A 12,139-nucleotide genomic window follows, 5' to 3' on the forward strand; every position below is an offset into this window, starting at 1 on the left:
CGTGGTGCCGCCGCTCCTGTTGCAGCTACGAGGCGGGGGGCGGCATCGTTGGGGCGCGGCCTCCGGCGCCCGTTGCGGGTCGGGGTGGGATGCCTCCTGGCCCCCAGCCAGTGACGGCTAGGCCGCCCGTGGTTCCGGCGGGCAGAGGTGGGCATGCTGGACACCGGCCGGCAGGGCCGACCTCCTCGGTGACTACTGCTGCAGGTCGGGGCGGTGCCAACGGCCCGAGGCCAGCTGTGGTCAACCAGATCACTTCTGCCGGCGTTCAGCCACGTGCCGTGCCGCCGCCTCACTACGTCGCGAGGCCGGCGCAATCGCGCTCGGGCCCAACGCAGACGAGGCAAAACTCGACCGCTGGAGAGTCTTATGATCCACCCCGGAGACAGTGGGGGGACGATGGTTATGATGCATATGGGGATGGACAACACTGGTCGTGGTTTTGCCTGGCAGAGTGATGGTTCTGCTGAGAGGCCTTTTCTCGGCCCTTCGGGTGGTTTTGTCGAGGGAGCTTCAGGCCCAGACTACAGGCAGAGAGGTGGCTTCCATGGTCACCGTGGTGGTCGTGGTCGGTACCGCAGACAGCCTCCGCCATCGGCTGTTGTTGACCATGCGGCATCTGTCGTGACAGCCGATCTCGTTTAGACTACTGACATGCCTAGCAATGCGATGGACGTCGTGACGGCACTCGCCAACGCGGAGTTCCTGGGACTGGGGCTACAGCTGAGGCATGCGACAGGTCTGATTCATAGAGAGCGTCCAAGTGGGCGAGTAAGAAGGAGAAGATGTTATGCTATTTGATGTGGTGAGAAGGGTCACTTCATTGCTGAGTGCGTGGCGGAGCTGTGCGATTCGTGTGGTAAGCCGGCACATGTCATGGGGGATTGCCCGTTTTTGCGTGATCAGGTTCCGGCTCTTACAATGTATGGAGTATATTGTGCTGAGTTGACGTTCTTTGAGTCCCTAGCCGCGAGAGAGATTCTGGTGGTGACGAAGAGTTTGACCACTGGGATTGTGAAAGCTACCCAAGGAGAGGTTTTTGAGGCTCAGATTGTGTAGAGGCTTCAGGAACTGGCTCCAGGTGACTTCCAGTGGGAGCTTTTCAGTATTGAGGCCAATGTGTTCAAGGTTGACTTCCCAACGGTGGATGATTTGCAGAGATTGCTGAGCTTTGGGTTGTGCAGAGTTCCTGACACTAAATGCATTCTGGAATGTCACGAGTGGAAGAAGGTGGAGCCTTAGGGCAAGCCTCTTACTCAGGTCTGGTTGCGGTTTTCCGGGGCTCCTTCTGAGCCAATGCAGGATGTTCGAGTTGTGGCTAGTCTGGGCATTATGGTTGGAAAAACTGAGAAAGTGGATATGCCTTTACCCGCGCTCATGGGGTGGCCCAACTTCTAGTGAGCATTCTAGACATTGAGTTCGTCCCTGATGTGGTCAACTAGACTTACAGGGGAGAGGTTTTTCCTCTCGAGATTGAGTTTGAGGATGCCATCTGTTTGCTGAGGCGATTAATGGGACTGATGTGGATATGCATGAGGGTGATGACAGCGCGGGTGCTAAAGAGGCACCGACTGATGAGGCTGGGCGAGAGGTGTCCCACGGTTCGGGCCATGTTGCTCAGCTGCCCGGGGACGGGCCCAGGGTAGAGACAGCACCATCATCCTTGGTGCCTATGAGTTCTCTACGGTTTGGGTCATTTGATCCAGCTTCTGCCCCTCCCAGACTCTGGAGCGACCGGGTGGAATCTGATGATGTGTATGAGTGCACGCTTCCTGTGTTGGAGTTTGATGCTGCTGATAGTCTCTTGGTTGGAGGCTTGGTGAGGACGCCCTCGGCGACGACCTTGGATGGGGGAGGGAAGGTGGAGCCTGAGATGGCTCCTCTTTCCCCCGCTCTCCCAGCGGTCGCGTTCCGGGAGATAACGTTTGCTTCAGAGGTTGTGTCTGGGGGAGGGAGTCTAGGATAGGTGACCTCGACCTCTTCTCCTCCTCTCTTGGTGCCGGCGACGCTGACAATGGCCGGCTGTGGGGGAGGCGATCTGGGGCAGGTGGCCTCAGTTCCCTCTTCTCCGGCGGCGACTAGAGCGGCCACTTCTCCAGTGGCGCAGGGTGGGGGTCTGGGGCAGGTGGCCTCGATCCTCCCTTCTCCCTCGGCGGTCAGGAAGGCCGCGCCCTCTGGCCAGAGGGTTGGGGCGGGGGGAGTGCTCGGGCAGGCGGCCCCCACGCTTCCTTCTCCTGGCTTTCCGGCGGCCCAGGGCTTCGGTTTGAGACACTCGTCTGTGGGGCTTGAGAGCCCACCGCCGCTTCCTCAGGTAACTTTGGCTGACCCTGCGTGGGATTCAGCGCGAGGTATTACTCGGGAGGAGGTCATTGCCTTTGGTGGGATCCCAGACCCGGTCTCTGTGGGGCGACGGATGAGTTCTTGTTTCTAGGAGCACCCGGAGGTTGATGACATGCAGCAGAGGTGCGCTATGAGGGCGGCCAAGCTTCGTGACATTGAGGTCACCACTGGTATGTTTGTCAACGTGTCTAATTCAATCTTGCATTTTTCTAATGAGGAGATTATAAATAATGCTAACCAATTAGGAGTTCCGCTAGGGAGTAATGGTAGTGAAATTTCCAACTCGGTTAATGATCTTCTAGATTTGGAAGCGGAACGCGCTTTAGAAACAATTCGAAACTGTGATGCCCGAATAATCAAGCTACTGTAAACCTCTGCTAATGGTGCCATGTCATCTCGGTTACTGTTGATAAACTCGAGTTAGTTCAAAAATGATTCAAATTAAAATTTAAAATATAGGCAAACAGTAAAATTTTCAAATATTAAAACTAAAATGTTCAATAAATAGTAGATAAATCATAGGCTATGATAAAGTTGTAAACAACATTATTGAAATTTGATAAATGACTTAAATAACCTCCAACAGTGGCTGAAAACATTATTTATTAACCTTTTTATTAATATAAAATAAATATGAAATGATATTTACCTCAAACTAGTTTTTGATGGTAGGATATATTGTGCTATGATTTGATTGTGGTCGAGCTCTCATATATTACCAAACTCATTTGGTGCCCAAACAATTAGCGAAAACAGAAAAGAAAATAAAGAAAAGGGAAAAGAATAAAACGGAGAAACGAAACTTACAAAAAAGGAAACCCCCTGGCTCCCCTGGGACTTGGCCCACTCCCACACAACCGGCCCACTACCCCCTCCCTCGGTCGACCTCCTGTTCCCCTGACTAGGGTCGCTACAGGGGGCGCCCCGCCGGACCAGCTCGACGGCGCCGGCGAGTGGATAAGGACGCCGACGCCGCGTCCTCTCGGGCTCCCCTCCCCACTTGCCCCTCGCTCTCCCACTCGCTCTCTTCCCCCTCCTCCAGATCTGCAGCGCCCGAGCGCGCCCATGGCCGCGCCGCCGTGCTAACCACGACCACCGTCGTCCCCGAGCCCCTCCGACTAGTCCCCGAGCGTCGTCATCCTCCTCTACGTCGTCCACGCCGATGATTTGGATCCGTGGAGCTCTACAACGCTGGATCCCCTTCGTCGTCTTCCTCAGGTCGCCGCTATCGCCTTCGACTCCGGCCACCGCCACCCTCCCTTCTACGTCGCGCCGCTGCTGCTACTAATCCCTCAACGGGCCCCCATGCGCCCACACGGTGAGCTCCCGCGCCCCGCTTCCCTTTTTCCTTATCGCCGTAGGTCGCGTCCCGCCTCCCCTACCTGGAGTTGCGCCGTTGCACCCTAGAACGTGCACGTCCTGGCTCTGGCCGTCCATGGCCACGACCGCGTGCCTCTGGCTCCTCCCCGCGTCCCCATGCGCGCTTCTGCTGCCGCCCCCACTGGCCTGCTACTGCTCGTCCGCACGCAATGCCTCCTCCTGCCGCTGACCGCCGTCGCGCTGCTCACTTCTGTTGTTGCCGCCGCGCACGGCCGCCGTAGCCATGCCCCCGCGCTAGCCACGCGCCTGCTGGCACCCCACCACCAACGCGCAGCCCCGCCTCCGTCGGACCACGCTCCAACATCGCCGTCGCCGCTCCCCGATGTCCCGGCCACCTCCACTCCGTGCCTGCCGTTGGCCTCGCCGGAGGCCGCGCCCAGCCGGGGCGCCCGACCCCCCTGGTGCCGTGCGTGCCCGGGTCTGGCCTCCACGGGCGCCTTTAGGCCACTTACACGTGGGGCCCAACCCCCTTTTCCTATAAAAAATGTAAAAATATATAAAACAATAATTAATTAGTTAATTAATTAAATTAATTAATCATGTTTAGTTAACTAATTAAGATTAATTAGTCTGCTAATTAAACAGATATTTAAAATCTGTTAAAAAAATTCAATGACATGTGGGACCCCCTGGCCCCTTTGACCAGTCAAAGTCTCCAGTTGACTGCTGACTGGGCAGTCAACTGGGACCCTCTGTCAGCCACATGTGCACTGCTGTGTGCACTCTGCTGAGTGTACTTAGCAATTTCACCTTTATTTTCGAATTAATAATGATTTCAAAAAATTGTTTAAATCTTTGAAAAATCATATAAAATTATCCGTAACTCAGATGAAAAAGTTTTATACATGAAAGTTGCTCAGAACGACGAGACGAATCCAAATACGTGGTTCGTTCGTCCGCCACACGTCCCTAGCATAGCGAACCTGCAACCGTCCTCCTCCGTTTCGTCTGTCCGAAAATGCCAAACTTCGGGAAAGCATTTCCAGATGTTATCCCCCTTCGCCGGTAGCGTGTACCATCGCGTTAGAACACATCTAGCTTTACCCGTTGTCCTGTTATGCACTTGCTTGCTCTGTATTTACTGTTTCTTCCCCCTCTTCTCTCTGGTATACCCCGAGACCACTGCTGAGGCCCCATTGATCGACTACATCGATGATGACCCCTCTCTTGCCAGAGCAACCAGGCAAGCCCCCCCCCTTGATCACCAGATATCACCTACTCTCCTCTATAATGCTTACATTAGAGTAGTGTAGTGTAACGCCCCAAGACCGATGCTCGAGAAGACTTCCATAGGTTCCGGGTCTCTCCGTGTGTTTCATTTTTGCTTGCTCCTTTTATTTTTGCATTTCATCATGTCATCATGTGCATGGTGTGATTTCTCATACATATTATGTTGTTGCATGTTCCATGCATGAATCTGGCATCATCCACCTTCTCCTTCCCTCTACTTCCTTCTTTTGACAAGTGCCATTTTTCCCTTCTCCTTTAATGTTCACTTTCTCCCAAATAGTCAAACTTATTGCCCTAAACCCCGCCGCCAAATTTCACCTCTTTTGGAAATGTTTTGGTTAGGTTTTAAAATGGCTCAAGTTTGAATTTAATTCAAACTTGAATTATTTTTCAACCTCTAAAATCCCCCAAATCATTTTCTTAAATAGGGCATAATTCCAGGGTCCTGAGGATATTTTCATATCTCTCACCACCCCCTCCAATCACTCCGTACTTTTGTCCTTTTATTTCTGTTTGAAGAAATAGATAAGAGGCAGCAGCTTTCCAGCGCAGCCCAGTCCAGCACCACCAGTGATTAGCCAGCCCAGCTGGGCATCCCTACCTTCTGTGCCTAAGGCCCACCTGCGGCCTGACCTAACCGGCCCGAGGCCCAACCGCGCCCCGTGGTTACCCTAGCTAGCCTCGATCCCCTGGCCTCTCCCTCTCGTGTTCTCCCCTCGTGCCGCCAGAGGGAGAGCGTTGCTCGATCCCATCTCTCCCTCGTCCTCTCCCCGTGCGACCGAACCTCCCATCTCCCTCCTCTCGAACTCACTCTCTCCCTCCTCGCGCTGCACCCCTCGCCCCGATCCCCTCGCCTCCTTCCTCCGCCACGCCGGCCTACGACCACCGCCGCCGAGCTCCTCCAGGAAGGCCACCTCAAGCGGGAGCCATGCTAGGCTCCTCTTCCTCGTGCCGGTTCCGCCCATGCCCGAGCATCCGAGTAGCCGCAGACCGAGCTGCCTCCTGTCTCGTCCCCGCGCCGTAGGGCGTCGCCTCTGGTCGGTTCCAGCCGCCCTCGGCCTCTCCTCGAGCACCCAAGGCCCTGCGAGCCTCCCGCTCACCCGCCTCCCCTCGATCCACCATCGTCCACAGCTGCCGCCATGGAACGAGCCTCAGAGCTCCGCTGCTGCCTTGGTTCTGCTCTGCCCAACTCCTCCTTGACAGCCGCCTCACCTCGGACCTTGCTCTGCTCCGGTTTCCCCGAGCACCTCTCCGTTCTTTGCTATATGCCGTCGCCAAGACCGTGACCGCTTCTTGTCGTTGGACTGTCGAGATGCAGCCCCGAGGCTCTCCATGATTGCTGCAAAATTCCACCTCGGCACCACTTGCACCCCCATGCTTCTGTGATCCTTCGTTCGCACGCCAAGACCAGACCCGTCAAGTACAACCACACCATGTTGATACGGGAACCACTACCGTCGACCTCCGAAGAACAGGGTTTTGCCGAGTACCCCTTAGTTTTGTCAAGACCATCAAGTCCCTCGATGACAAGTGCATGACTACGAGGATTGTACCAAGTACCCCTTCATTTCGACGAGACCAGCAAGTCCGAAGAAGCAAGTAGCACTCCGAACCATGTACGACGACCGTCGCCGAAGACCCGTGTAACGCAAACGTCAAGTTCAACTACCGTCACGTGAACCGCTACTTCCCACGACGACCCTGTGAACAACTACTTCCCCTTCGACACGTGTACCCCTACCGCCGAATTTGATCCGTTTCGATAATGCACGCTTTGAAGGTATAACCCCGAGACGACCGTCCGAGAACGAATGCTTGCGATGTTTGAGATGCTCGTGTTTGCCCCGTGCCCAAATTGTCGCTCGTTTCCTCATCGCCAAATCATGGGACACCCGGAATCCGGGAGCGCTCCACCATCTTTTGCACACATCCGCACACTTCTCCTTTGCATCGGTATCTCAATCGAGTTACCGGAACCGGAACGTTGCCATGGCACCGTTTTCGTTATCGTTGCCGTGGCACCTTTTTTCCTTTCCACCACGGTGACAAATGCTTCATAATGCTCTTGTCAACTTTTAATAAAATTTTGCATAAACTTGAGCATGTCATCCGCATCATGATAACAACAATTAAAATGTTTAGATTGTTGTTGCACCAAATTACTAATGCATATGGGGATTTACCGGATTTGTTGTTTGTTATATCCGGCCCCATTTAAATTGTTTGGATGGTATAATTTTGTTATGTATCACCTCTTTCCATGTTTAAACAACATTTAATATTGTTGAGTACCTAATCGGGAGTGAACCAAATAATTGATGTGGTGTTCCGTCAATATGCAACTCGTTGCATATTGAGCTCCACTTAATTTGTAGGATTGCTTGTGCACTTTGCCATGCCATGCTTCATTAAACCGGACATGCATCATACTTGGTTGTGCATCATGCCATGCTTGTGTGGTGGTTGTTTACTATGTTGTTTGCTTCTTTCCGGTGTTGCTTCTTCGGGTTAGTTCCGATAACATCATGTTTGTGAGGAACCGTTCGACTACGTCTGTTTGTCTTCTTCATGGACTCGTTCTTCTTCCTTGTGGGATTTCAGGCAAGATGACCATACCCTCGAAATCACTTCTATCTTTGTTTGCTAGTTGCTCGCTCTTTTGCTATGCCTATGCTGTGATACCTACCACTTGCTTATCATGCCTCCTATATTGTTGAATCAAGCCTCTAACCCACCTTGTCCTAGCAAACCGTTGTTTGGCTATGTTACTGCTTTGCTCAACCCCTCTTATAACGTTGTTAGTTGCAGGTGAAGATTGAAGTTTATTCCTTGTTGGAACATGGAGATGTTGTTCCTTGTTGGAACATGTTTACTTGTTGGGATATCACAATATCTCTTATTTAATTAATGCATCTATATACTTGGTAAAGGGTGGAAGGCTCGGCCTTATGCCTGGTGTTTTGTTCCACTCTTGCCGCCCTAGTTTCCGTCATATCGCTCTTATTTTCCCGGATTTTGCGTTCCTTACGCGGTTGGGTTATAATGGGAACCCCTTGACAGTTCTCCTTGAATAAAACTCCTCCAGCAAGGCCCAACCTTGGTTTTACCATTTGCCACCTAGCCTTTTTCTTTCCCCTTGGGTCGGCCAGCCCAAGGGTCATCTTATTTTAACCCCCCCGGGCCAGTGCTTCTCTAAGTGTTGGTCCAACCCAGAGCACCGTGCAGGGCCATCCCTTGGCAACTTGGGTTACGTCGGCTCTTGTACGCTTAGCTTATCCGGTGTGCCCTAAGAACGAGATATGTGCAGCTCCTATCGGGATTTGTCGGCACAGCGGGTGGTCTTGCTAGACTTGTTTTACCATTGTCGAGGATGTCTTGTAACCGGGATTCCGAGTCTGATCGGGTCTTCCCGCTAGAAGGAATATCCTTCATTGACCGTGAGAGCTTGTGATGGGCTAAGTTGGGACACCCCTGCAGGGATTTGAACTTTCAAAAGCCGTGCCCGCGGTTATGGGCAGATGGGAATTTGTTAATGTCCGGTTGTAGATAACTTGAACCTTAACTTAATTAAAATGAATCAACCGTGTGAGTTACCGTGATGGTCTCTTCTCGGCGGAGTCCAGGAAGTGAACACGGTGTTGGAGTAATGCTTGTCGCAGGTTGTCCTCTAGTTATTTCGACCGTGCTTTGCCTTCTCTTCTCGCTCTCATTTGCGAATAGGTTAGCCACCATACATGCTAGTCGCTTGCTGCAGCTCCACATATTTACCCTACCTTACCTATAAGCATAAATAGTCTTGATCGTGAGGGTGCGAGATTGCTGAGTCCCTGTGGCTCACAGATTACTTCCAAACCAGATGCAGGGCTTGATGATTCCGCTCCAGATGACGCGCTTGAGCTCAAGTGGGAGTTCGACGAGGACTCACGCCGATACTACGTGTCTTTCCCTGATGATCAGTAGTGGTGCCCAGTTGGGGTGATCGGGACCGTGTCGCATGTTGGGTTATCTTTTATTTTGGCGCCGTAGTCGGGCCATGAGTGTTTGTTTGATGCAATGCTATTTATGTACTTTGTGTGACGTGGCGAGTGTAAGCCAACTATGTATCTCTCCCCTTTTATTATCTATATTACATGGGATGTTGTGAAGATTGCCTAACTTGCGACATTGCTTTCAATGCGGTTATGTCTCTAAGTCGTGCCTCGACACGTGGGAGCTATAGCCGCATCGAGGGTGTTACATGTAGCATGTTACTGCTTTCCGTTAATCCTATTCCGATGCATAGCCTGTCATTGTTGCTCCAGCTGTTGATACCTTACCTGCAATCCTAAATGCTTAGTATAGGATGCTAGTTTACCATCAGTGGCCCTACATTCTTGTCTGTCTGCCATGCTATACTATCGGGCCGTGATCACTTGGGAGGTGGTCACGGGTATATACTTATACATAATATATGATACTTGTGGTGATTAAAGTCGGGTCGGCTCGTAGGAGTACCCGCGAGTGATTCCGATGTTGGGGGCTGAAGGGGCAAGTGGCTCCATCCCGGTAGAGGTGGGCCTGAGTTCCCGAAGGCCCCCGATGGTTACTTTGTGGCGGAGCGACAGGGCAGGTTGAGACCACCTAGGAGAGAGGTGGGCCTGGCCCTGGTCGGCGTCCGTGGTTATTTCAGAATAACACGCTTAACGAGATCTTGGTATTTGATCTGAGTCTGGCTACTGGCCTATACGCACTAACCATCTACGCGGGGACAGTTATGGGCACTCGACGTCGTGGTATCAGCCGAAGCCTTCGTGACGTCAGCGACTGAGCGGCGCGCATCGGGTTGGACCGCGTAACGCAACTTTCTTTGTAATGGAGGTTGCTAGGTCTGCTCACCGGCCACGTACGCAACGTCCAGGTGTGCAATGGGCGATGGGCCCAGACCCCTGCGCCATAGGATTTAGACCGGCGTGCTGACCTCTCTGTTGTGCCTAGGTAGGGCTGCGACGTGTTGATCTTCCGAGGCCAGGCATGACCCAGGAAAGTGTGTCGGGCCAAATGGGATCGAGCGTGTTGGGTTACGTGGTGCACCCCTGCAGGGAAGGTAATCTATTCGAATAGCCGTGATCTTCGGTAACAGGACGACTTGGAGTTGTACCTTGACCTTATGACAACTAGAACCGGATACTTAATAAAACACACCCTTCCAAGTGCCAGATACAACCGGTGATCGCTCTCTCACAGGGCGACGAGGAGAGGATCGTCGGTTAGGATTATGCTATACGATGCTACTTGGTGAACTTACCATCTACTCTCTTCTCCTGCTGCAAGATGGAGGTTACCAGAAGCGTAGTCTTCGATAGGACTAGCTATCCCCCTCTTATTCCGGCATTCTGCAGTTCAGTCCACATATGATAGCCTTTTCCATTTGATACCAATGCATACATATGTAGTGTAGCTCCTTGCTTGCGAGTACTTTGGATGAGTACTCACGGTTGCTTTGCTCCCCCTTTTCCCCCTTTCTATACTCGATTGCTGTGACCAGACATTGGAGCCCAGGAGCCAGACGCCACCGTCGACTACTACTACTACTACTCGGGAGGTGCCTACTACTACGTGCAGCCCGCTGACGACGACCAGGAGTAGTTTCGGAGGATCCTAGGCAGGAGGCCTGCGCCTCTTTCGATCTGTATCCCAGTTTGTGCTAGCCTTCTTAAGGCAAACTTGTTTAACTTATGTCTGTACTCAGATATTGTTGCTTCCGCTGACTCGTCTATGATCGAGCTCTTGTATTCGAGCCCTCGAGGCCCCTAGCTTGTAATATGATGCTTGTATGACTTATTTTATTTGTAGATTTGTGTTGTGATATCTTCCCGTGAGTCCTTGATCTTGATCATACATGTTTGCGTGTATGATTAGTGTACGATTGAATCAGGGGCATCACAGAAACCTAGCAGCGGTAAAACCCATGAATGATGCAGAGATTGATGCGTTGGGGGTCAGAATGCTCGATAACTTTCGTGCGGACCTTGCACCATCCATTCCCGAGTCTGAGGAAGAGGATGTAACTCTAGAGGATGCAGTAGCTAGACCCACTGAGCCCGGTTATGAGGACCGGATGGAGGACCAAAGTAAACCCAAACGCAAGTGGAAGCGGAAGATTTATCCCGTTTCAGCGGTTCGTAGGAGTGCTAGGATTCGGACCACCAAAAAATTTCATGATGAATTATGAAAGGAATCTTTTGGAATAGCAGAGGTCTGAAAGACTTGGCTAAAAGAAGGTTTCTTGCTGAGGCGTCTCTTGAGCATAGATTAGATTTTATTGCTCTCTAGGAAACTGGTAGAGATAATTTTGCGCCCCACTTTCTCAACACTTTATCGAGCGGTGTCGATTTTTATTGGCATTGCCTTCCTCCGCGAGGAAGATCGGGTGGGATCTTGCTTGGAGTGAGATGCGATTCACTGGAAGTCCGAAGTGTAGTGATGGGTGACTTCGCGGTTAAGTTTCGAGTCAGGTCCAAAGCTGATGGGTTTAACTGGGCTCTGGTGGCGGTTTATGCTGCCGCGCAGCCCGAGCTTAAACTGGAGTTTTTGGCGGACCTTGTTCGAATCTGCGGATCCGAGCAGCTCCCAATTTTAGTTGGGGGTGACTTCAACATCATTAGGAGGAGAGAGGAAAAGAATAATGATAATTTTGACGGCAGATGGTCGTTTATGTTTAATACCGTTATTGATAGCTTGGATCTGAGAGAGATAGAGATTTCCGATAGAAAGTTTACTTGGGCTAATGCTTTGCCAAACCCGATGTATGAGAAGCTTGATTGAGTCCTCGCGAGTGTCAAGTGGGAATAGAAGTTCCCTCTCGTAACGGTTCAGGCTCTCTTGCGCGGAATCTCGGATCGCACACCTTTATTCGTGGACTCAGGTGAGCCAAACCACGTGGGAAACAAAACCACCTTTTCTTTCGAGATGGCATGGTTTGAACGAGAAGGATTCTTGGATCTGATTGCCAGGGAATGGGCTAAAGATGCAGGAGGTACGACTTCTGTTCAGCGTTGGCAGGATAAGATTAGGCATTTGAGAAGTTTCCTACGGGGATGGGCTAAGCACCTTTGTGGGATTTATAAGGTTGAAAAGGAAAGGCTCCTTTCTCTTATTCAGTCCCTAGATGTAAAAGCCGAATCTATGATCTTGCAAGCCACAGAGCTTCAGG

Source organism: Triticum urartu, chromosome 4, assembly GCF_003073215.2.
Source record: "Triticum urartu cultivar G1812 chromosome 4, Tu2.1, whole genome shotgun sequence".
NCBI lineage: Eukaryota > Viridiplantae > Streptophyta > Magnoliopsida > Poales > Poaceae > Triticum > Triticum urartu.